The sequence below is a fragment of the Ictidomys tridecemlineatus genome, unplaced genomic scaffold, assembly GCF_052094955.1.
Source record: "Ictidomys tridecemlineatus isolate mIctTri1 unplaced genomic scaffold, mIctTri1.hap1 Scaffold_64, whole genome shotgun sequence".
In the NCBI taxonomy this organism is placed as follows: domain Eukaryota; kingdom Metazoa; phylum Chordata; class Mammalia; order Rodentia; family Sciuridae; genus Ictidomys; species Ictidomys tridecemlineatus.
This window is the reverse complement of record NW_027524440.1, coordinates 530,049-553,975: the sequence shown is the minus strand read 5'-3', so window position 1 is coordinate 553,975 and position 23,927 is coordinate 530,049. Positions and strand designations below refer to the sequence as shown.

Sequence of the window (23,927 nt, the reverse complement as noted above, 5' to 3'; positions counted from 1 at the left end):
TACTGGTATTGTAGGTTGTATGGATTTGGACAAATGCAAAATGACATGTATCTACCATTGTAGTATACAGAGTAGTAGTTTCACTGCCTTAAAAATCTGCTGTTTTGTCTGTTCATCCCTCCCTCTAACCCATAATAATCATTGATTTTTTTAATTGTCTCCGTAGTTTTCCTTTTTACCAGAATTATATACACTGAATGTATGTAGATTTTTAAGATTGGCTTCTTTCACTTGGTAATGAGCATTAAAGTTTTCACTATATCTTTTATGACTTGATATTTTTAGTGCAGAATAATGTTCCATTGTCCAGTTGTACAGTATCTGTTTACCTACTGAAAGGCATCTTGATTGCTTCCAAGTTTTAGCAATTTAAAGAGTAAGATTACTATAAATACCTGTGTACAAGTAATTTTCACTTTATTCAGATAAATACCAAGGAGCATGATTGCTTGATCATTTGGTAAGAACATGATTAATTTTTGTAAGATATTTTCAAACTGTTCTTCAAAGTGTCTATATCATTTTTCATTCCTACCAGCAAGAGTTTCTCTTGCTCCACATGATACCAGCATTGGTGTTTCCAGTGTTGTGGATTTGGGCCAATGTTATAGATGTATATTGGTATCTCATTATTGTTTTAATTTGCCATTTCTTAATGACATACGATGTTGAACATCTTTTTTATCTGCCTTGTGGTTTGTATATCTTCTTTGGTGAGATGTCAAAATCTTTTGCCCATCTGTAATCAGTTTGTTTATTTTCTCATCGTTGAGTTTTAAAAATTTTGTTTTATTTTTTTTTAAATACAGCAAAAAACTTTATTGTTTTTTAAATCTCATTGTTAATTAAAAAAAAATTTTTTTTGGCATTACTCACATTGAACATTGACTCCTGAGGTGCCTTCCTGCTGAGTTGTATCATCAGCCCCCATGCCCACTGTTTTTCCATTCTTTATTTTGAGACAGTCTCACTAACGTGTGATCCTCCTGCCTCAGCTTCCTGTGTTGGTGGAATTAGAGGCATGTACTACCACACCTAGCATATTGTTGTGTTTTATATAATAGTGCTTTATCAGATGTGTCTTTTGCAAATATTCTCTCCCAGTGTATGGCTTGTCTTTTCATTTTCTTGACATTGTCTTTTGCAGAGCAGAAGAATTTAATGAAGTCCAGATGATCAATTATTTCTTTCATGCACTGTGACTTGAGTGTCATATTTTTAAACTCATTACCATATCCAGGATCATCTAGATTTTCTGTTATGTTATTTTCTAAGAGTTTTGCCTTTTACAATTATGTCTATGATCCATTTTCAGTTAATTTGTGAAGGGTATCAGTTCTTTTCTAGATTTATTTTTTTTTTAATATGTGGATGGACAGTTGAGTTTTTCAGATTGGAAACTTATTTGGAAAGATTAATTGCTCCTTTGTATTACTTTTATTCCTTTGTCAAAGGTCAGTTGACAATTTATGTGAGTCTATTCCTGGGCTCTTTTATGTTTTGTTGACGTATTTGGCTATTCTTTTACCAATACCATTGCCTTGATTATTGTGTCTTTATAGTAAATCTTAAAGTTAGGTTGTATCAGTTCCCCAACTTTTTCTCCTTTTATAGTGTGTTGACTATTTGGGATGTTTTGCTGCCTCTTATATTCTTTAGAGTTACTTTTTGATGTCTACAAAGTGACTTGCCGGTTTTTGATTGGTATTGCAATGAATCAGATCAAGTTTGGAGAAACTTGACATCTTGACAATATTGAGTTTTCCTATTCATGAAATATCTATTTATTCTTTATTTTATTCATGTGTTGTAGTTTTCCTCATTTAGATCTCATACAAGTTTTGTCAAACATTCTTGCACTGTTAATTCCAACATTTGTGCCGTACCCAATTTTTTCTTATATTTGTTCTATATCTCCAAACTGGTTTTTTTTTCCCTTTTAGTATGCCTTCTGGGTTGGTAACTAGACATAATATAGTAGGTGAAAGAAACTGCAGTAAATAGGCCTTTCTTTAGTCATGTAATGATAAGGCATGGATGAGGGGAAGTATCTTCAGACTCCTTTGGTTAAGTCTCAGTTTTTTGGTGAGCCTGTACCATGGGACTATAAACTTTTTAAGTACTTCCCTCTCCCTCTGTCCTTGTCCCCACTCCTTTGCCCTCCTTAGATGGGACAGGATGGTTGGAAGAGGCTAGAGTTGTGTATTTCTCTTCCCCTACATGGTTGGTTTAGAGGGGGCTGGTATTGGGTATTTCTCTTCTCCTGGGGAGGGGGGAGTGTTTAGCTCTGCTATTTTACTAGGTTAGGCTCTAATAAAATAGTTTCTTCTCGGGGAAGGCCTTATTAAAAAGATCTGGCATATTCAAAATTGTATTTTTTTTCTCCCTGGGTAGGGAGCTGGAGGGCCTTTTTCTTTGACATTCACCATGAGGACCTGGTAGCACTCCTGAAAATGAAACTCACAAATACATGCCCCACTCCCCAATACTTGGCCCACCTAGAGTTTTCAGGCTTATTCACACTGAACTATCTGTAATTTTTCAATTATAGTTCAGGTTTTTCCACCTAAAATGAGTTGTTTTTCAGGGAGGTTTCTACTTGTGAGTTTCTGCTCCAGTAAATTATTATTCTTTGTACGCACCTGTCTCATTCTTATGATTGAAGTAGCAGTTTGTCCTGTGATCTCATTTGTCTGACAAATCTATGAAGAATTGCTGACTTTTCAGTTTTTTTAGCTTTTTGGTTGTTGGGACAGAGTAAAAATTTCTAAGATTCTTACATGTCAGGCCAGAAACAGGAAGTCTTATTTTTTACTTATTAATATTTAAGTGTGTTCCCTTAGAACAAAAAATTAAGGTCCCTTACATAATCATGTATAAATTCTGGAAATTATAATGGTAAGAAATTTCTGTCATCTGATGTGTTGTATGTATTCTGTTTTTTATCAATGTTCCTAATAATGATCTTTGTATACATTTTGAGTATAGACATAATGACATTTGCTAGTCAATTGAATGTAGGCCACAACAGGAAGAGAATTCAAAGATGACTCAGGTTTTTGACTTGAGCAATTGCAATCGCCATTAATTGAGATGGAGGAAGACAGGGAGTAACAGTTTGATTTTATTTATTTATTTTGGTACTGGGGATTGAACCCAAGGGTGCTTTACCACTGAGCTACATTCCTAGCCCTTTTTATTTTGAGACATGGTCTCACTAAATTGCTGAGCCTGATCTTGGACTTGTGATTTTTCTGCCTTAGCCTCTGGAGTTGCTGGAATTATAGGCATGTGCAGTTCTGACTAACAGGTGTCAAGCTGAATTAGACACCTTCTAGAGATCCAAGGAAGATGTCAAATAGACAGTTGGATATATGAGTCCAGAATTTAGGGAAGAGGTACAGGCTGGAAATATAAACTTGGGTGTCATTATTATGTGAATGGTATTTAAAGTTATAAACCTGGATGGGGATCGTCAGCAGAGTGAGTGTGAAAAGAGGAGATAGGACCAAGGACTGAGATTGGGGAAGTGAAGAGGACCCAATAAAGAAGGAGATGGAGAGGCCAACCAGGCCAGGTGTGTTTGCCTTACTAGACAAGTGAAGAAAGGTTTTCATGGAATTAAAATGCTGAAATGTTAAGTAAGATGAGTTAAAGCATACTAGGTAATTTTTTATATTTCTCTATAAAACCCCCTAATTTTTAATATTTTTAACAAGAGTTTATATCTACTTCCTTTGAAATATTACTGATATATAACTATATAATTATTTTTCTGTAATATTTCCATAATTACTTTCTACTTTCTTTTAAACTTACTTCTAAATGATTTTAGACTCACATAGAAATTGCACAGATAGTACAATTTCTGAGTATCCTTCACCTAGTTTTTCCTAATAATGACATTGTACATAATCATCATAACTACTTTTAAAAGTGCCTTTGAGAGCTTGTTTGGAGGTTCTAGGAGGGCAATGCAGCTACTAAGATACCCTTGACTAAAGAACAGTCCTCCACTATTGGAGAAGGTCATCCTCTTCAATCAAGCACACAGTGGGGAGGACATACAAGAAGTGGTGAGCGAGTAAGGGGGCACCCACCTAGGCAGCCAAATCAGCTGAATTAGCTCTGGCAATCAATGGGTTAACAGATGTCACAGCTGGATTGTCCTCACACCCATAAATGAGATGGCATCAACCTAAAAAGCTTCTTCACAGCAAAGGAAACAATCAAGAGCATGAAGAGGGAGCGTATAGAATGGGAGAAAATCTTTGTCACCTGCATCTCAGGGTGTTAATTTCCAGGATATACAAAGAATTCAAAAAAACTTAATATCAAAAAATCAAATAACCCAATTAATAAATGGGCAAAAAACTGAATAGACATTTCACAGAAGAAGAAATATGAATGGTCAACAAATATAGCACATTAAAACTACACTGAGAATACAGTAAACTCCAGGAAGAATGGCAGTTATCAAGAATTCAAGTAACAATGAATGTTGACAAGGGTGTGGGAAAAGGATATACTCCCACATTGATGGTGGAACTGCAAATTGGTGCACACACTCTGGAAAGCAGTGTGAAAATTCCTCAGAAATGGAACCATCATTTGACCCAGTTATTTCACTCCTTGGTTTATACCCAAAGGACTTAAAATCAGCATACTATAGTGACGCAGCTACATTAATGTTTTTAGAAGCACAGTTCACAATAGCTAAGTTATGGAGCTGACCTATGTGCTCTTCAACAGATGAATGGATAAAGAAAATATGATACATGTACATAATGGAATATTACTTAGCCATAAAGAAGAATGACTTTATGACATTTGCCAGTAAATGGATTCATCTTGTCACTATCATGCTAATTGAAATAACCTATTCCCAAAACCAAAGTTCTTTGATATGTGGATGATAAGCCACAACAGGGAGAGAGTAGGGGAAGAATAGAATTTCATTGGATTAGACAAAGGGGAATGAAGGATAGGAAAAAGAAAGACAGTGGAATGAATCTGACATAACTTTATTGTATACGTATATGACCATACCACAGTGAATCTCACATCATGTACATCCATAAGAATGGGGTCCTAATTAGAACAAGATATATTCCATGCTTGTATAATTATATCAATATAAATTCTACTGTCTTGTATACATAACTAAAAAGAATCAATAAAAAAATGAAATTGCCCTTAACATTGGCAAGTAAGCATTTATTTAAATATGAATGTTTACTGTATTCTATTTATAGATGAATTTACAACTGCTATTTTACTTTTTGTTTGTTTGTTTGTTTCCAGATCAGCCAGCATTACTAACCTGTCATTGGATTGATCTGGTTCTCCTATGGTACCTTCATATGAGACATCTGTCAGTCCCCAGGCTAACCGAACATATGTTAGGACAGAGACCACTGAGGATGAACACAAAATTCTTCTGGTACTAGTACACTGTCTTTGACCCATTGTTAGTTTTGATCATAAGGATGTCTATTTCATTGATTTTTTTTTAAAGAAACATAAATGAAATAGCATATCAGTTAAACAGAAATGATTAGCTTAACTTTTTACTCAGCTCACCTGAGAAACTGGTCAGTATTCTTTCTCTACTTATTGCATTAATATTTTTTTTACCCCTTTCTTCTGGCAATTTCAGAATTCAGTTTCCTACATAATATAAGAGAGCTTAACTCTTAGGTTAAGCTTGCTGTTTAAAATTTGAAGCATTATTTTTTTTAACTTTTTTTTTAGAGAGAGAAAATTTTTTTTAATATTTATTTTTCAGTTTTCGGTGGACACAACATCTTTTATTTTTATGTCGTGCTGAGGATTGAACCCAGCGCCCTGCACATGCCAGGTGAGCGCGTTACTGCTTGAGCCACATCCCCAGCCCCCTGAAACAAGTTTCTTATACACATGGAGAAGCCTTTGAGACAGTTTATTCAGTTTATGTGAGATAATATTTAGTTTCTTCCATTTGCTTATATATAAAATCATGTTTTCAATCCACAGAGTGATTCAAAGAAATGAAAGATGTGGCTTCTATTCTCAACTTTTAATTCAGGAGGTAGAAATCAAATCAATAGAAAGGTTTTTAATGATAAAATAAATACATATATGTCTTAATACTAAAAAGAGCGTCACGAATGATATAAAATTTAAAAAAATTGATCATTAATTAGGGTGTCAGAAAAGGTATTGAGCTGTATGTTTTGAAGGACGAAATGGATTTGGATAAGTAGTAAAGAAAGTGAATCTTATATATAGATGTAAGGAAAGGTATAGAGATAAGAATAAGCATGGCATTTCCATGGAATAAAGTAGGATTTATTAATTGGGAGAAAATTTAATTTGGAGAGTGTGGGCATTGAGAGTGCAGTTATTTGGGACTACCCAGTGAAAGGCAATGAATTTGGTCATTCAAGTTTAGATTTGAACCTGTAGTTGCTGAGCAATGGATAAAGTTTTTTTTTGAAGATTTATCTAGCAGTTGAGTGGTGCTGAAAAGGGTGGAATGAATATGGTGGAATAAAGGCTACCAGGAACGGTTACCTTAGATTATTGTGATTTGCCTGTTGTCACATCTTCTACCGTTATCCAGTTTCCAAAAAAGAAGAATATATTTTGTACTTAACTAGGAGATGGATAATATGTGCCATTGATCCAAAAATATAGTACTTGGGATCATTGATTTTTAACAGAAAAGTCATTCTTGGAATTAGTTCAAGTTGTTCCTCATGTATGCATCATTTATATTAAATCATATAAATTAGTTGCTCTAAATTGGTGAGGCCAATTTGGAAAGCAGTATGGAGATTCCTGGGAAAGCTGGGAATGGATCCACCATTTGACCCAGCTATTACACTTCTCGGACTATTCCCTGAGGATCTTAAAAGAGTGTACTATAGGGATACTGCCACATCAATGATCATAGCGGCACAATTCACAATAGCTATACTGTGGAACCAACCTAGATGCCCTTCAATAGATGAGTGGATAAAAAAATGTGGCATCTATACACAATGGAGTATTACGCAGCACTAAAAATGACAAAATCATAGAATTTGCAGGGAAATGGATGGCATTAGAGCAGATTATGCTAAGTGAAGCTAGCCAATCCTTAAAAAACAAATGCCAAATGTCTTCTTTGATATAAAGAGAGCAACTAAGAACAGAACAGGGAGGAAGAGTATGAGGAAAAGATTAATATTAAACAAAGACGAGTGGGGGGAGAGAAAGGGGGAGAGAAGGGAAAGCATATAGAAATGGTAGGAGACCCTCAATGTTACACAAAATTACATATAAGAGGTTGTGAGGGGAAATGGGGAGGGAAACAAGGGAGAGAATTGAACAACAGCAGAGGAGGTAGAGAGGGAAGATGGGAGGGGAGGGGAGGGGGGATAGTAGGGGATAAGAAAGGTAGCAGAATACAACAGTCACTAATATGCCATTATGTAAAAGTGTGAGTGTGTAACCGATGAGATTCTGCAATTTGTATTTGGGGTAAAAATGGGAGTTCATAACCCAATTGAGTCAAATGTATGAAAGATGATATGTCATGAGATTTGTAATGTTTTGAACAACCAATAAAAAAAAGAATCTTTAAAAAAATTAGTTGCTCTAAAGAAATGCAAATCAAAGTTCCTTTTATGAATGTGAAAATCACAGGAAAGCATCTGTACAGGTAAATAGCATTCTTATGAGTAACACTTGCTCTCAATGTATTGCAGGACAGTGTTCAGTTAAAGGACCTATGGAAATAAATCTGCCATCACAGTAGTGGAATGGAGTTTCAGGATCACCGGTACTGGCTGAGAACCCATCCCAGTTGCATTGTAGGAAAGGAATTGGTTAACTGGCTAATCCGAAATGGTCATATTGCTACCAGGTATTGTGATCTTAAGAAAGAGGTTTTGATATTATTTGTTAATTTATTTTAAATGAGGACATATATTTGAAGATATAGGGATAACATTTCTTTGTAGATTCCCTTTTTTTAATGTATTTGATGGTTTGGGGGAACTAATTAGTCAACCTTCCTTCCATCTGGTTTTCACCAGTAGAGAATAGTTGGAAGGAGCCAAATATGGGGGGGTCAAAGTTTATCTTATTAAAAGTAGAAGCATGTGGTAATTCCTCAAACTTAGAACTCTTTAGTAAAGCAAGATTGGAGAACTTAGCTAGATTCTAAGGTTAAAAGATTCTTCTGTTACTGTTCTCCAATCTAGACATTATAACCTGTGTTGAGAATTGGATTTATAAGCCATGTCTGGAGGATCACAAATCAAAAGAATAACAGAAAGGGCCTAAAACCTTTCAAACTAACAAACATATTCCCGTAGGTTTTACAACTTGCTCAGATGAGCTGCTTCTCCTCTTATGAGAAGAAACAAATGTTTAAATAAGTAAAGAGAGAAATAACTTTAAACAGGGAAGAACTGGATTCCAATTTTTTGCTATATCTCTTTAGTTTTGTGCCTTTAGTAAAATTATTCAATCTTTTTATAACTTGAGCCCTTTATTTCCAACATGGGAGAAATATTTTGGTCCTGTGAATAAACTTTGGGAAAGAAATAAATGTTGATTAAGTGTTTTATAAACTGAAATGCCCCATAATAAAATGTTTCTTTCATACACAGATAAACACATACATACATTTTATATCTATATCTGTAATATTTACTGTTTTTTCATCAAGACTGTAAGTTCTTTGTAGGAGGCATGCTGTTTTTAGCATGTTTTTACTCTTCCATTAAGGAGAGAGGTGTGTGCATGCATTGAGTATTTCCTGTAATTAAAATAAGGTTTTTAGGACTGCCTTACCATAGGTTCTCATCCTTTACTATGGTATCTAGAGGAATTTTTTAATTTATATCCAGTCTCCCCAGTCTCTCCTTATCTGTCCAAGGATAATTTGAAATTCGAACTCTGAACTGGAAAAAAAAAAAAAGATTATGTCTTATACTATAAAATTATTCTAGGCACCCAAGGAAACTCAAGAAAAATCCCATGTGTCCATCCAAATCTAAAAGAATGAAAAAGAATTATAATATTGGATGAAGTCTCTTGCCTTCCTCTGGTCAGGCTCCTGACTTCTATGAAGTAAGAACAGGGATCCTCTGGGTCAAATGAGTTGTTGCAAGCCCTCCAGGAACTAGCACACAGGTGTATGGCTTTTCTCATGAGTCCAGTACGCATAAAGAATCTACCCCTGGCAGGCAGGAGGCCTCTAATTTGAGAAGCAGAGAAGTATTAAGTAGAGGCCCATTTGATCTATCCTGTTTCTCAGGAAGGGTGTCCAGGCCACCATGACATTTGGCATATGATGGGCATGAGAGCTTACTTTGCACACCATCTTAGACTGCTCCCCCTATGAAAACCCCCAGCCAGAATGTTATGATGAGTGTCTGTATGGAAGAAGACGAGGGCCATGTGGGAGTGTTTCTGTTAGAATAGTGGTCTTTTGTGTGGTGGTTGGAAAAGATGACTGGGTCCACCTCAGCTTGAACTCTGGTGTGATGCCATTAGAGACTGAGTTCTGGAACTGATCTCAGAGAACTCTTGCCATGAATCGTGTTGGGATTTTCCAAGGCCAGGCATTAGAGGAGTCTTTGGAAACTGAGATCTAGGCTGAGGGTGGCTTTCTCCAGAGCGCTGGGAATCTCAGCCAGGATTTCACATGATTTTGCTGTTAAAGCCTTTTCAGCTCTAGTTGAATAACTTCTAAGAAGAACTGTACATAATCTAGACATGTTTTAGGAAACTAAGTAGCTGTCTGAGGTAATGTATGAATTATTCATATTAAGACTGCACTATATTTATGTATTCTTTATGAAGTGATTAGCTTTGATGAAGATATGTGCAATCAAATTATATAAGTATTATTTTCTCAATATGTGTAATATTTCTCAATGGTTTTTTTTGTTTTTGTTTTTGTTTGGAAGTAGTGAGGATTGAAGCCATATCCCTAGAACTTTTTATTTTTATTTTTTGTTTTTATTTGTTGAAGCTGGCCTCAAAGTTGTGATCTTCTATCCTCCCAAGTAGCTGGTATTACTAAAGGTGCAACCCACTGTACCAAGTAGAGAATTCTCGGGATAGGTAAGTATTCATTAGACATCACCTAATGAGCTATGCAGGGTGATATATCCTTTTAATTCCAGAGTGGCATAAGGATTGAAGGTTGGAAGCCAGGATGGGCAACTATCTCAATATTAAACAACAACAACAACAAAAAAAAAAAAAACTGGGGATGCAGGTCAGAGGTAGAACACTCTTGGGTTGTTTTCAGTGCTGACAGCAAAATCAAACTACTACACAAAAAAGAAAATCACCAAATAAATTTCTTGCCTATGTGCCTAAAATGTATATACAATAATTATTCTGACATATATTTAATATTTTTACTAAAACAATTAGGTGGAATAAGTGTAAACAAGTTGTCTGAAGCAACACAATCTAAAGAAGTAAATTAGGCCAGGTGTGCCTGTAATCCTAGCAGCTCAAAAGGCTAAGGCAGGATGATTACAAGTTCAAACCCAGCCTCCACAATGGTGAGGCACCAAGCAAATTAGTGAGACTATTTTTGTTAGTAAAAGTCAAAATAGGGCTGAAGATGTGGCTCATTAATTGATTGCTACTGAGTTTAATCCCCAGACCTCCCCCAAAAGAAAGCAAGTACAAAATAGTCAAGCAGAAAATTCATTTCCTTCTTAAAAATGTTTGAGAAGAAAATTTCAGTTAACAATATTTGTTGGAATCACACCTGAAAAATCAAAAGCAATCTGAAAGTAGATGAAAGTGCTCAGATGATAGCTGAAATCATTGGAAATTAGTAGCACTTGTGGAGGAGAATGAGATTGGATGGTTCCAGAAAATCTCCTTCTCCCACATGCCTCTTTGGTAGTCCCCCCTGCTTTTAAAAAATTAAAGGAAAGTGTGTGGGAACTTGAAGTGAGAAAAGAAACTCATTGATTAGTTTTGATTCTTATTTAAGGACAAAATAGTAAAGGTTGGAGAGTTGAATGACTTGTATCAGAGCACACCACGCAGCCGACAGGTCTGCAGTCAGATTCACACCCAGGACTGTGGGTCTCTGAAGGTGGCTCTGCCTTCAGGGAGGTGGGCACTGGCACTGGCTGAGTGCCCTCCCAGGACACGCTGCTTGTGGTAGGGCATGGGCTGGATTTGGCAGGCAGGCAGGTGGGATTGGTGAAGCAGGGGTGCCTTCAGGGTTGCAGCTTTGAGGTGGAGTCTGTCCCTGCATGTGGGGTTTCAACGGGGGTGCCTCTGAAGTCGGCAACAGAACCGCCTCCGGCCTTTCCTCTAAGAAGAAAGGCTGTCCCTGTCTTTCTGGGCCTGTGCTCATCCTGCACAGCTCCCCATGGCCTCGGGCTGCTCCTTCACCGAATACCCTACCCTGGGCCGGGTGCACCAGGCAGGAGTGGGGGCTGACAGGAGCCGCACAGACCTGCCTCCTCCTCAAGGACAAAGAGCAGCTGCTCTCCCTCCTCTGCAAGCTCCTCCCTCTGCAGGATGAGTGCCTGAGAAGGAAATGCCAGCCCAGCGCCAGGCTCTGCACTCAGTACCTGCAATTTGCACAGGGGGAGTTCAGCTATTTCAGACAGCTGAGGTGCTCCTGATACCTGAGCAGAGGGAACATGCAGATGCCTCCTTTCGTCCTCCCACGCCACCCCCAGAATCCAGGGCACAGGGCAGGGTGAACTTCCGATGAAGGTGACATTGGTTTAAAATAGAAAAATGGTGCTAGTAATTTTAAAGGCTGGACAGATAATTGGAGAATCCAAAAGACAAATGCAATACGAACATCTCAGCAGTGCCCAGCAGAGGTCTTCCTGGCCAGGGCTGCCTGGCCTCGAGGGGCACAGAGGGCTCCCGAGACCCTGTTGGAATGTGGATTCTGATTAGGTGCAGGTCTGGGGTAAGGCTGGCATTTTGAAATGAAGATTCTATTTTTTGTCCCTGGAGTCATAGCGAGTCCTAAGGGGGCCTTCTTCTCTTGGGCAAGTCCACTCTGCACAGCTGAGGGCAGCAGTCATTCAGGGTCCAGCTGTGGTCAGGGCCTGAGTCCCTGTGCCTGCCCCACCCACCTCTAAGAGACAAGCTCCACAGACCCCGGCAGCAGGCCGGTCCTGCTCATTGAGCACTGCAGGGCTTCGGGGGAGCTCATTCTGGAGACACCCCGACGTCTCCTGGGCAAACTGTCTAGAATCAGTGCTCAGTGTCCCCAGAACCAATGGTGCCTTTGGTGGAGACCTGGACTGGGACCTGGAAAATTGACCCATAGCCTGCCCAGCCCCAGGGCCCTGGGGCCTGTGGCCTTGCAAGATTAGGACACTGATGACCCTGTAGCTCCAGCCCCAGATGCAAGATTTCTAATTATTTTTCCAATAATTTGTGGTTGATGCCCTGTTAGCCAGCACCATGACAGCCACGTTGTGGGTGACTGAGCTCCCCAGAAAATCCCACAGGCACTGAATTTCATCACTAGAGGAAATGTTCTGCTGCATTTTATTTCCTCTCTGTAATATTTCTGTTCTGGGACCCTGAAAGGGAAGATATTGAAAATAATAGTTCTCAGCAAGATGCCGCATCTTGAGAAACACAGAATGGGCCAGTCCAGTGTCTGCTGATCTTTCAGCCCTGTCCCTCCTCTAGGTCCCTGGGCAGGGACTGCACTCAGTTTGACACACAGAGGGACAGACTTGGGGCCGGTGTCTGCAGGCTGGCTCACCACACGGCCACCCACAGCTCTGATGCTTGTGGAGGCTGCTGCCCGCAGCAGCACCTTAGAACCTTCCAGCAGCCTTGGTGGTAGGCGTGGCTACTACAGCTTTCCACTTGAACTTGATGAACTGGAGCTGGCCTTGGCCACCCTGGGAACAGGCCTCCCTGTCTTATTCACACCCCCTGGCCAGGATGGGGCACAAGCAGTCCATCTGGTTCCCATGGGGACTCTCTCCCATGCTGGCTGCACCAGCTCCCCTGGGCGGTGACAGCCCAGGCACTTCCACACCCTCCAGTGGAGAAGAAAACTCGCCTGAGCCAGGAGCAAGGAGAGGCTTTTGGTTTTAGTCTCAGACTTGCTTTGAAGGAATCTCTGGTAAGGACAGACCTGTAGTGGCACCTGACTGTCCTCATGGTGGGTGTTTTTTTTTTTTTTTTTTTTTTTTTTTTTTTTTTTTTTTTACTGTTTAAGTGTCCCCTGGCCTATGATCACCAGGAATGTGGGCAGCCACTCATACTTCATGGCTGGAAGGATGGGGACATGGGCAAGGGTGGGAGCAAAGCAGAGCTCTGAGTGGGGGAGCAACTGCCCAGGGCTGTGCTGCACACAGAGGTGAAACAGACTGCAGTCAGTGTGGCATCAGGAAATCAGAGCCCACCGGGGGCTGTGAGCCCACTACAGAGGCTGCCCATCACGTGAAGGTCTCTGGGAGCTGTGAAAATATTCAAGGCAGAAGTGATGGCACTATTGTCCTTGTAGGCATGAACTTCAACTGCCAGGGGTACATACACCCCAGAGCGGACAATGTCTCTGCACAAGAGGTACAAGAGCCTCTCACCCAATGTCCAGCTCCCACCTCCTATCTGCAGAGCCCTCCGCTATGGAGGGTACCTGGATACCAATTTCTCAGCCTCTTTCCTAGGAGACATTGTCAATCAAACAGGAGAGCCACCTGGAGCCCCAGGACCATCTCGGCACCCCAAGAGAAAGAACCTGGGACTCCTCTCAGAGACATCAACCTGACTTCCTGGAACATCTGACCAAGCTTCACAATTGTGCGCTTTGTCAGCAGGGTGAATACACCACACCAATCCAGAGACACACCTGTGGTGGCCCAGGTAGCGAGCTCACCTCCACAGCCGCCGTGGCTCCAGAGGTGGGCATGGCAGGGTGGGCACGGCAGGGTGGGCATGGCAGCAACTGAAGTCTGAGAAGCTCGGGGCTGAGCTACTCTGGTAGCAAAGTCGCCCTGGTCCCTGGTGCGTCCAGGAGCAGCAGCTGCCACAAGAAGGGAAGCCCACTGGGTGACAAGCCCTTCTTTATATGGCCAACGTGGCTCTGGAGCGATGGGGCAGGCAACAGGCTGGCAAGGTGGCTGTCGCTCCAGAGGGCTCCTGAGCCACGGCCAAGGTGGAATGAATAGCTTTAACTAAAGTCTCAGAATAATCAGGACAATCAGTGACACTCCCCAGGGAGCACTGGCAGTGACCAGCAGGGGAGGAGCTGGCCCTGCAAGGGAGGCCAGGCAGGTGAGCAGGGAGAGCAAAGACCCAGCCCACAGGATAGGTAGCATGGCCCTCTCTGTGGGCACTGACGTCCAGCCTGGGTCTGCTGACCCTCTCCAAGGTAAGGGAAAGGGTGGGCATGTGCTCTTTGAAAGATGGATTGCAGGGTGACCTGCTCCAGTCTGAATTTCAGTTTTATTTTTGCAGAAACCTTGGAAAAAGCAGTCGTGTCTCTGTCTTGGTTTCCTGAACCACAGCATGGGGTGAGAGCTTTTCCTGATGCCTGTTAGGGTTAGGATTGGATGAGAGAGTGGACTGTGGGTCAGCATAAACTTCTGTGGACAGGTGAGATGCCATTCCCAAACCAATGTGTGCTTTCTTGGGTTGGCACTTCTTGTACAGCAGGGGTGTCACATCTAAGGCTGAAGATGGCACTGCCTGGGTATCTTCAGGGGCTATTGGCACCCACCTGATCTCGGAGACTTCAGGGTCACTGGACATAACTCAGGGCAGCTGCTTCTTTTTACAGATCGGGAAATGGGGCCAGGACAGTGAAGGAGACCACAGCCCGGTGGCTCACAGGCGGGGGCTCTCCCTCCATGACACACCTGTGTCCCCCTGAAGGCTCCTTTCCCTGCTGTGCCAGGACGACCCGACAGCTAGACACACGCCCTCGTGGCAATCCCTGTCCTCCTGTGGCCCTCCTGGGCTGACCGTCTCCCTACAGAACAAGGTCGTGTTGTGAGTAGCAAAAACCACTCCACACAAATGCTACAGGCACTTGCTGGGGCGAGAGTCCAGGGAAGTGAGAGACCCAGGGCTAGAGGGGAATTATGGTGGAGAGCACACTGCTCTCAGATAGATGCAAACCACTGGCCTGAGCCCAGTGCAGCTGCACCTCCTCATCTCCCTCTGTCTGCAGGAGGCGACCTGTGGTGATACCTGCTGCCCGTAGCTCTTCTTCTGCCCACCTCTAGGGACCACCGAAGTGCGATGGGTCCATGTGTCCAGATCATGCTGACTTTTAAGGACCAGGGCCTGATGGGCAGACGCAGAGCAGAGAGGTCTCCGAGGAGAGAGAAGCAGGAACCAACAGAAAGCATGACCCATTTAGATTGTGGGAAGGAAGATGCTGTGTAGGAGGGACCCTGAGGGTGCTCTGAGCTGAGTAAATCAGGCCAGCAGGGCAGAGGCTGGTTCTTAGGCAGAAGTCCGCCGGGCTGAGGAGGGGCTGGTGGCAGTGCACCAGGAGGGTCTTCACAGCTGCCACATAGCAGGAGCCGCGCAGGGTCCATGGGACAGGGTGGCTCTTCGATGGTCGCAGCAACAAAGCTGAAACTGCAGAGCAGCGTCCACACTGGGAACAGAGGATCATGGGGATGGGCCAGGCCCCCCTACGCGCTCAGCAGCCTTGCAGGTGTCGAGGGAGTGGAGGGACAGACCTCTACCGTTCTTGAGGTCAGTGTGACCCACGTCTTGGTCCCCAGGAAAGATGGTGAGCTGCACGGTGTCCACGCTGAGGTCCTACCTCCCACGACAACCTGTCCTTGTGTGTCCCACCGCCATTTGTGTGGCTCTTGGATCCTCCCAGTCATCTGCGGCTAAGTCCTGTAGTGCCCAATTCTTGTCCTCTCCAGTTTCCTCCTCAATTCGACATGCTGCGGAGGGAAGTGTCCTCCCTTCTTCTGCCCTCGCTCCTGGCCATCTGTCTGGCCATCCCACTGGCCTGCACCCAAGTCTACCCTTGTCCCTCAGCCCCACTTGGGATAATGGGAAAGACCAATGCCTCTGTCCTTGGTCCACTTGTGCCTTCAGCCTTGAGACCCATAGGTCTCCTGAGGTGTCCACCTAAAGCCCTGCTGTCCCTCTACTCCAGAACTCCCTCAGGGATGCCAGTGCCCACCCTCCACACTCTGCAGTCTGGCTTCGGGTTCTCGCCTTTCCACCTGATTGCCAGGACACCCCATCCTCAAGTCTGGTTAGTCGGCCCCGTGCACACCCCTCCTCTGAGCAGCAGCTCAAGCCACACTGGAAGGGCCTGGCCTCTGGGGTGGGCTCTGCCTATCCCTGAAGTTTCACTCACTGGCCACCTTCATAAGGATGTCCTCCGGCCATTCCACCCACGGGCAGCTATTCCTTACAGCTCTGAGGTCAGCACAGACCCAGGAGAGGCAAGGTGAGAACAGAGGCCCTGTGGGGCCCTCCTCCTCACTTCCACCTTCAGTGTTCTGTGAGGGCCTAGGAGAGAGATCCCAGCCTCAGCTGCGCAGGCCACTTCCATGCTGCTCCAAGCCAGAGCTCTGAGGGTGTCAGGGTGGCTGCGGAGTGCAGCATGGGCCTCTCCCCGCTCTGGGTGCAACAGCAGGTGGGACTTAACCTCCCAAAGAGACTCACAAGTTCCCACCTGCTCCTAAAAATGAAGAGAGACAGGGTCCTGCCACATGCAGTCAGCCCCCACCTCCACCCATAGTTCCCTGCTGTCCCTCAGTGCTCAGCCCCCACCTCCACCCATAGTTCCCTGCTGTCCCTCAGTGCTCAGCCCCCACCTCCTCCCAGAGTTCCCCGGTGTCCCTCAGTGGTCAGCCCCCACCTCCTCTAATAGTTCCCTGCTGTCCCTAAGTGCTCAGCCCCCACCTCCTCCCAGAGTTCCCCGCTGTCCCTCAGTGGTCAGCCCCCACCTCCTCTAATAGTTCCCTGCTGTCCCTATGTGCTCAGCCCCCACCTCCTCCCATAGTTCCCCGCTGTCCCTCAGTGATCAGCCCCACCTCCACCCATAGTTCCCCGCTGTTCCTCAGCGGTCAGCCCCACTTCCACACATAGTTCCCCACAGTCCCTCAGTGGCCAGCCCCCACCTCAACCATAGTCCCCGACTGTCCATCAGTGGCCAGCACCCACGTCCACCCATAGTTCCCTGCTGTCCCTCAGCGGGGAGCCCACACCTCCACCCATAGTTCCCAGCTGTCTCTCGGTGGTCAGCCCTCACCTCCACCCATAGTTACCTGCTGTCCCTCAGCGGCCAGCTCCCACCTCCACCCAGATTTCCCTGCTGTCCCTTGGTGCTCACCCCCACCTCCACCCATAGTTCCCTGCTGTCCCTGAGCGGCCAGCCCCAACCTCCACCCATAGTTCCCTGCTGTCCCTCAGCGGCCTGGCCACACCTCCAACCATAGTTCCCTGCTGTCCCCAGCGATCAACCCCCATCTCCACCCATAGTTCCCTACTGTCCCTCAGCAGCCAGCCCCCATCTCCACCCATAGTTCCCTGCTGTCCCTCAGCGGCCAGCCCCAACCTCCACCCATATTACCCTGCTATCCCTCGGAGCTCAGCCCCCACCTCCACCCATAGTTGCCCCCTGTGCCTCAGCGGCCATCCGCCACCTCCACCCATAGTTCCCTGCTTTCCTTCAGCGACCAGCCCCCACCTCCTCCCATATTACCCTGCTGACCCTCGGCGCTCAGCCCCCACCTCCGCACATAGTTGCCCTCTGTGCCTCAGCGGCCATCCTACACCTCCACCCATACTTGCCGGCTGTCCCTCACCTCTCAGCCCCTGCCTCCTCCCATAGTTCCCTGCTGTCCCTCAATGGTCAGCCCCCACCTGCACCCATAGTTCACAGCTATCCCTCAGCTCTCAGACCCCCACCTCCACCCACAGTTGCCTGCTGTCCCTCTGTGCTCAGCCCCACCTCCACCCACAGTTGCCTGCTGTCCCTCAGCTCTCAGCCCCCACCTCCACCCATAGTTCCGTGCTTTCCCTCAGCAGCAAGCCCGCACCTCCACCCATAGTTCCCTGCTGTCCCTCAGCAGCCAGCTCCCATCTCCACCCAGAGTTCCCTGCTGTCCCTCAGCGGTTAACCTCCACCGACAATTCCCTGCTGTCCCTCAGTGGTCTACCCCACCTCCACCCATAGTTCCCCGCTGCCCCTCAGAGGTCTACCCCCACCTCCACCCATAGTTCCCTGATGTCCCTCAGTGGCCAGCCCCCACCTCCACCCTTACTTGCCCGCTCCACCCAGAGTTCCCTGCTGTCCCTCGGTGCTCAGCCTCACTTCCACCCAGAGTTCCCTGCTGTCCCTCAGTGTTCAGCCCCACCTCCACCCAGAGTTGCCTTCTGTCCCTGGGTGCTCAGCCCCAACTCCACCCATAGTTTCCTGCTGTCCCTCAGCGGCCAGGCCAGACCTCCACCCATCGTTCCATACTGTACCTCAGGGGTCAGCCCCACCTCCACCCAGAGTTCCCTGCTGTCCCTCAGCGGTCAACCCCACCTCCACCCATAGTTCTATGCTGTCCCTCGATGCTCAGCCCACAACTCCACCAATAGTTGCCTGCTGTCCCTCCTTGCTCAGCCCCAACCTCCACCCATATTTCCCTGCTGTCCCTCTGTGCTCAGCCCCCACCTCCACCCCATAGTTCCCCGCTGTCCTCAGGGGTCAGACCCCAACTCCACCCATAGTTCCCCTCTGTCCCTCAGCGGTTCGCCCGCACATCCTCCCATAGTTCCCAGCTGTCCCTCAGCGCTCAGCCCCCACCTCCTCCCATAGTTCCCTGCTCTCCCTCAAAGGTCTGCCCCACCCCCACCCATAGTTCCTTGCTGTCCCTCAGCAGCCAGCCCCCACCTCCACCCATAGATTCCTGCTGTCCATAAGCGGCCAGCCCCCACCTCCACCCATAGTTCCCCACTGCCCCTCAGAGGTCTACCCCCACCTCCACCCATAGTTCCCTGATGTCCCCCAGCAGCCAGCCCCCACCTCCAACCATACTTCCCTCAGCGCTCAGGCCCCACGTCCACCCATAGTTTCCTGCTGTCCCTGAGTGCTCAACCCCCACCTCAACGCATAGTTCCCTGCTGTCCCTCAGTGTTCAGCCCCACCTCCACCTACAGTTCCCTGCTATCCCTCAGCGGTCAGCCCCTACCTCAACCTACAGTTCCCTACTGTCCCTCAGCGGTCAGCCCCCACCTCCACACATACTTCCCTGCTGTCTCTCATCAGTCAGCCTCCACCTCCACACATAGTTCCCTGCTGTCCCTAGGTGCTCACCCCTCACCTCCACCCATAGTTCCCTGCTGTCCCTAAGCGGCGAGCTCCCACCTCCACCCATAGTTCCCTGCTGTCCCTCGGTGCTCAGCCCCCACCTCCACCCATAGTTGTCTGCTGTCCCTAGGTGCTCAGCCCCCACCTCCACCCATAGTTCCCCCCTGTTGCTCAGGGGTCAGCCCACAACTCCACCCAGAGTTCCCCGCTGTCCCTCAGCAGTCCGCCACCACATCCTTACATAGTTCTCCGCTGTCCCTCAGCGCTCAGTCCCCACCTCCTACCACAGTTGCCTGCTGTCCCACAGTGGTAAGCCAACAACTCCTTGCATAGTTCCCCGCTGTCCCTCAGCGGTCAGCTCCACCTCCACTCATAGTTCCACACTGTCCCTCAGGGGTCATCCCCACTTCCACACAGTTTCCTGCTGTCCCTCAGCGGCCAGCCCCCACCTCCACCTATAGTTCCCTTCCGTCCCTCAGCGGTCAGCGCCCACCTTCTCCCATAGTTTCCTACTGTACCTCAGAGGCCAGCCCCCAATTCCACCCATAGTTCCCTGCTGTCTCTCTGTGCTCAGCCCCCACCTCTACCCATAGTACCCTGCTGTCCCTCAGTGGCCAGCCTCCCTTCTGTCCCTCAGTGGACAGTCCTCACCTCTACCCATATTTCCCTGCTGTCCCTCAGTGGCCAGCCCCCACCTCCACCCATAGTTCTCCGCTGTCCCTAAGGGGTCAGCCCCCAACTCCACCCAGAGTTATTCGCTGTCCCTCAGCGGTCCACCCCCACATCCTCACATAGTTCCCCGCTGTCCCACAGTGGTCAGCCCACACCTCCTCCCATAGTTCCCTGCTGTCCCTCAGCGGTCAGCCCCACCTACACCCATAGATCCCCGCTGTCCCTCAGCGACCAGCCACACCTCCACCCATAGTTCTCCGCTGTCCCTCAGCAGCCAGCCCCCACCTCCACCCATAGTTCTCCGCTGTCCCTAAGGGGTCAGCCCCCAACTCCACCCAGAGTTATCCGCTGTCCCTAAGCGGTCCGCCCCCACATCCTCACATAGTTCCACTCTGTACCTAAGAGGCCAGATCCACCTCCTCCCATTGATCCCCGCTGTCCCTCAGCCACCAGCCACACCTCCAACTTTCGATCCCTGCTATGCCTCAGCGACCAACCCCCACCTCCATCCATAATTCCACGCTGTCCCTGAGCGGCCAGCCCCCACCTCCTCCCATACTTCCGCACTATCCCTCAGCGCCCAGCCCCCACCTCCACAAAGAGTTCCCCGCTATCACTCAGCGGTAAGCCCCCAACTCCACCCAGAGTTCCCTGCTGTCCCTCAGCGGCCAGCACCCATAGTTTCTCCCATAGTTCCCTGCTCTCCCTCAGCCGTCTACCACCACCTCCCCCTGTCATTCCCTGCTGTCCCACAGCGGTCAGCCCCCACCTCCACCCAGAGTTCCTTGCTGTCCCTCGATGCTCAGCCCCTACCTCTACCGAGTTCCCTGCTGTCCCTCAGTGGCCAGCCCCCACCTCCACCCATAGTTCCCTGCTGTCCCTCAGCGACTAGCCCCCACCTCCACCCAGAGTTCCCTGCTGTCTCTGGGTGCTCAGCCCCCACCTCCAACCATAGTTCCCTGCTGTCTCTCAGAGTCCAGCCCCCACCGCCACCCATAGTTCCCTGCTGTCCCTCAGTAGCCAGCCCCCACCTCCGCCTATATTTCCTTGCTGTCCCTCAGTGCTAAGCCCGCACCTCCACCCATAGTTCCCTGCTGTCTCTCAGCGGTCTACCCCCACCTCCACCCATAATTCCCTGCTGCCCCTGAGTGGTCTACCCCCACCTCCACCCATAGTTCCCTGCTGTCCCACAGCGGCCAGCCCCCACCTCCACCCATAGTTCCCTGCTGTCCCTCAGCGACCTGCCCCACCTCTACCCATTGTTCCCTGCTGTCCCTCAGTGGCCAGCCCCCACCTCCACCCATAGGTCCCTGCTATCCCTCAGAGCTCAGCCCCCACCTTCACCCATAGTTTTTTGCTGCACCTCAGTGATCTACCCCCACCTCCATGCATAGTTCCCTGTTGTCTCTCAGCAACATCCTGGTGTGGTGTCCCTCAGTGCTCAGACCCCACCTCCACCCAGAGTTCCCTGCTGTTCCTTGGTGCTCAGCCCCACCTCCACCCATAGTTGCCTGCTGTCCCTCAGCGGCCAGCCCCCACCTCCACCCATCTTTCCCTGCTCTCCCTCAGGGGTCAGCCCCACCTCCACCCATCGTTCCCTGCTGTCCCTCAGTGGCCAGCCCCCACCTCCACCCAGAGTTTCCTGCTGTCCCTCAGTGTTCAGCCCCCACCTTCTCCCAGAGTTCCCCGCTCTACCTCAGTGGTCATCCCCCACCTCCTCCCAGAGTTCCCTGCTGTCCATCAGTGGTCAGCCTCCATCTCTACCCTGGCTCCATGCAGTGGCCGAGGGGCATCCTGTATTCACACTGACTTCATTAGAACCCTGGACATCGGAACTCTATCTACAGGGATTTTGCCCCAACTTTTCTGACTTTAGAATCTACCCAGGTACTTGTCAGGGTGTTCAGTGGTGACATTCAGGTGAGAGGTGGCATTTTCTTGGGGGGTGGAGTGCCAACATTCACTAGTCTCTGCCTGGCACTTGGCTTATTTCCTGCTCATGACCTTCGTGAATGTCTGCATCCAGATCTTGGTGGGGATATGTCTCCTTGCTAGTGGATAAGGCCCAGGAGCGAGGTCTGGGGCCCCGTGGCACGTGTATTCCAAGCCTAGAAGACATAGCTGAGCTGTCCCTCCCACCCCCACCCGCCCACCTGCCCATACACCTGCTCCCATTTGGGCCCGTGTTCCTCTATGGCCTCCAACATGTGCAGAGGACCACCCCCACCTTCTTTCTGACACAGTGCTCCACCCCGTCCCTCCTGCAGTTGCTCTCTGCCTCTTGACAGAGGGGTCATTTGTGTCCAGAGTCCGAGACACTTCCCTCACCTGTGGCTAGCGCTTTTGTTTCTTAATGGCGTCCTTTGAAGAAAGGCCAACTCAGCCCCCTTCTCTCCTCTATGACTCGTATTTTTCATGACTTATTTAAGAAACTTTGCCTAATCCAAGACCACAAAGGTTGGTTTTCTCCTATTTTCCCCCTAATATTCGTAGTTATAAAGTTTTGACCTCTGACTCGTTTGAATGATACCTGTGTGTAGTGTGAGGAAAGGGTCAAAGTTCTTTTTATCCACACAGATACCCAGATATTTTAGCACCATTTATTTAAAAAGCAATTCTTTTCTCTAAAAATAACCAAGGCACATTTTTCAAAATTCAGCTGAGCTCATAAGCTGATTCGTTTCTGGACTCTTAATTCTGTTCTGCTGACCTGTGTGTCCGTCCTTCTGTAATACTTGCTGTCTCGAACATGCAGTATTTAGAGAAGACTTAAATCAGATAAACTTCTCAGGCTTTGGTCATTTAAAAAACTGAGTATCCTTGGTGTCTTGAATTTCCATATACATTTTAGGATGAGCTCATGAATTTCCACAAAATTCTACATGTATTTTCAAGGATATTGATTAAGTTTATAGGTCAGCCTGGAGAAGAGTTCCATCTTCATGATAATGAGTCTTCCAGTTGGTGGATTCAGGATCTTTCTCCACATATTTTGACACTGTGAAATTTCTTTGTTTATTAGCATCCAGGGCACATGTGCTTTACATAGTTTGTTAAATTTATTTCTTAGTACCTTATTTTTATATCATTGTAAATGGGTGTTTTGAATGGTTTTAAGATTAGCATTAAAAAGTAAAATGGATTTTGTGTGTTTCCATAATGTCCTGAAACCTTGTAAAATGCACGTAGTAATTATAGCTTATTTTGTAATTTCCTCAGGATTTCTGTGTAAACATTCATATCACCTATGAAAAAAAATAAAATATTTCATTTTCAGGCCCAAATTACTTTAGATTTTTCTTGTCATATTTGTACGATGACTTCCAGTGAAACTTTAGATAAAACAGTGAAAGGAGACATTTTGCCTTGCTCCTGACTATAAGTAGAAACCTGCAGGTGTTTTTTCCACTAAATACAGACTTAGCTGTGTTCACAGACTCCTTGCATCAAGGTGAAGGGTCTCTTACTCCTGTGCATGAAGAGCGCCACCTCGAATCTGGGCTTCCTGTGGTCGGGTGTTTCTCTGCATCTCTTGAGAGGATCTGAATCTGATTATAGTAGTGAAGCTTCCCATCAGTCTACCCTCGGGTGGTCACTGAACCTTGCCTTCCTGGATGCGCCCACCTCCTGTGTGTCTGGCACCCTTTTTATATGCGGTCTCCTTGGTTTGCACATACTTTGATAAGAATTTTCACAGCCGTGTTTTTTGAGAATACCAGTATTTACATTTCTTGGGAGTTTTTCCCCTTTGGGGGGACTGAGAGAAAATTGAAGTCCTAGATGTGGGAGTGCTTTCCTTCTCTCGCTTCTTAGAGAGCCTTCACTAGTGGAAGCGTCTGGGCCTGGAGGTGCTTACACGGGCACGCGTGGGTCTAGTTTTAACTCTTATTTAAATGTCCATAGTAGACATAGGTGGCTGGGATTTCTCTGCCTCCTCCAGTCCATCTTATAATTCCTAGTTTTTGAA

General features: G+C 46.7%; 1 long non-coding RNA gene and 1 pseudogene across 3 annotated transcripts in view; one reads left to right on the top strand and one right to left on the bottom strand.

Annotated features, from left to right (window-relative positions):
• Positions 1 to 14,620, top strand: part of LOC144374333 (1-phosphatidylinositol 3-phosphate 5-kinase-like) — a 34,366-nt pseudogene extending 19,746 nt beyond the window's left edge. Inside the window, exons 9-14 of the transcript XR_013433778.1 lie at positions 5,305 to 5,443; positions 5,789 to 5,860; positions 7,734 to 7,891; positions 10,013 to 10,104; positions 13,674 to 13,869; positions 14,464 to 14,620. The product of XR_013433778.1 is annotated as a 1-phosphatidylinositol 3-phosphate 5-kinase-like (transcript). The remainder of the gene's footprint in view (positions 1 to 5,304; positions 5,444 to 5,788; positions 5,861 to 7,733; positions 7,892 to 10,012; positions 10,105 to 13,673; positions 13,870 to 14,463) is intronic.
• On the bottom strand, positions 14,433 to 22,697 carry LOC144374334 (uncharacterized). 2 transcript variants are annotated; one of them, XR_013433779.1, is made up of 2 exons: positions 17,256 to 22,697; positions 14,433 to 16,666 (listed from the first exon to the last, which is right to left on the bottom strand). It is a non-coding gene; the product is annotated as an uncharacterized LOC144374334 (long non-coding RNA). The 2 variants fall into 2 exon arrangements; XR_013433780.1 differs by having other exon boundaries at positions 18,255 to 22,697.
• Between the last annotated feature and the right edge of the window lie 1,230 nt (positions 22,698 to 23,927).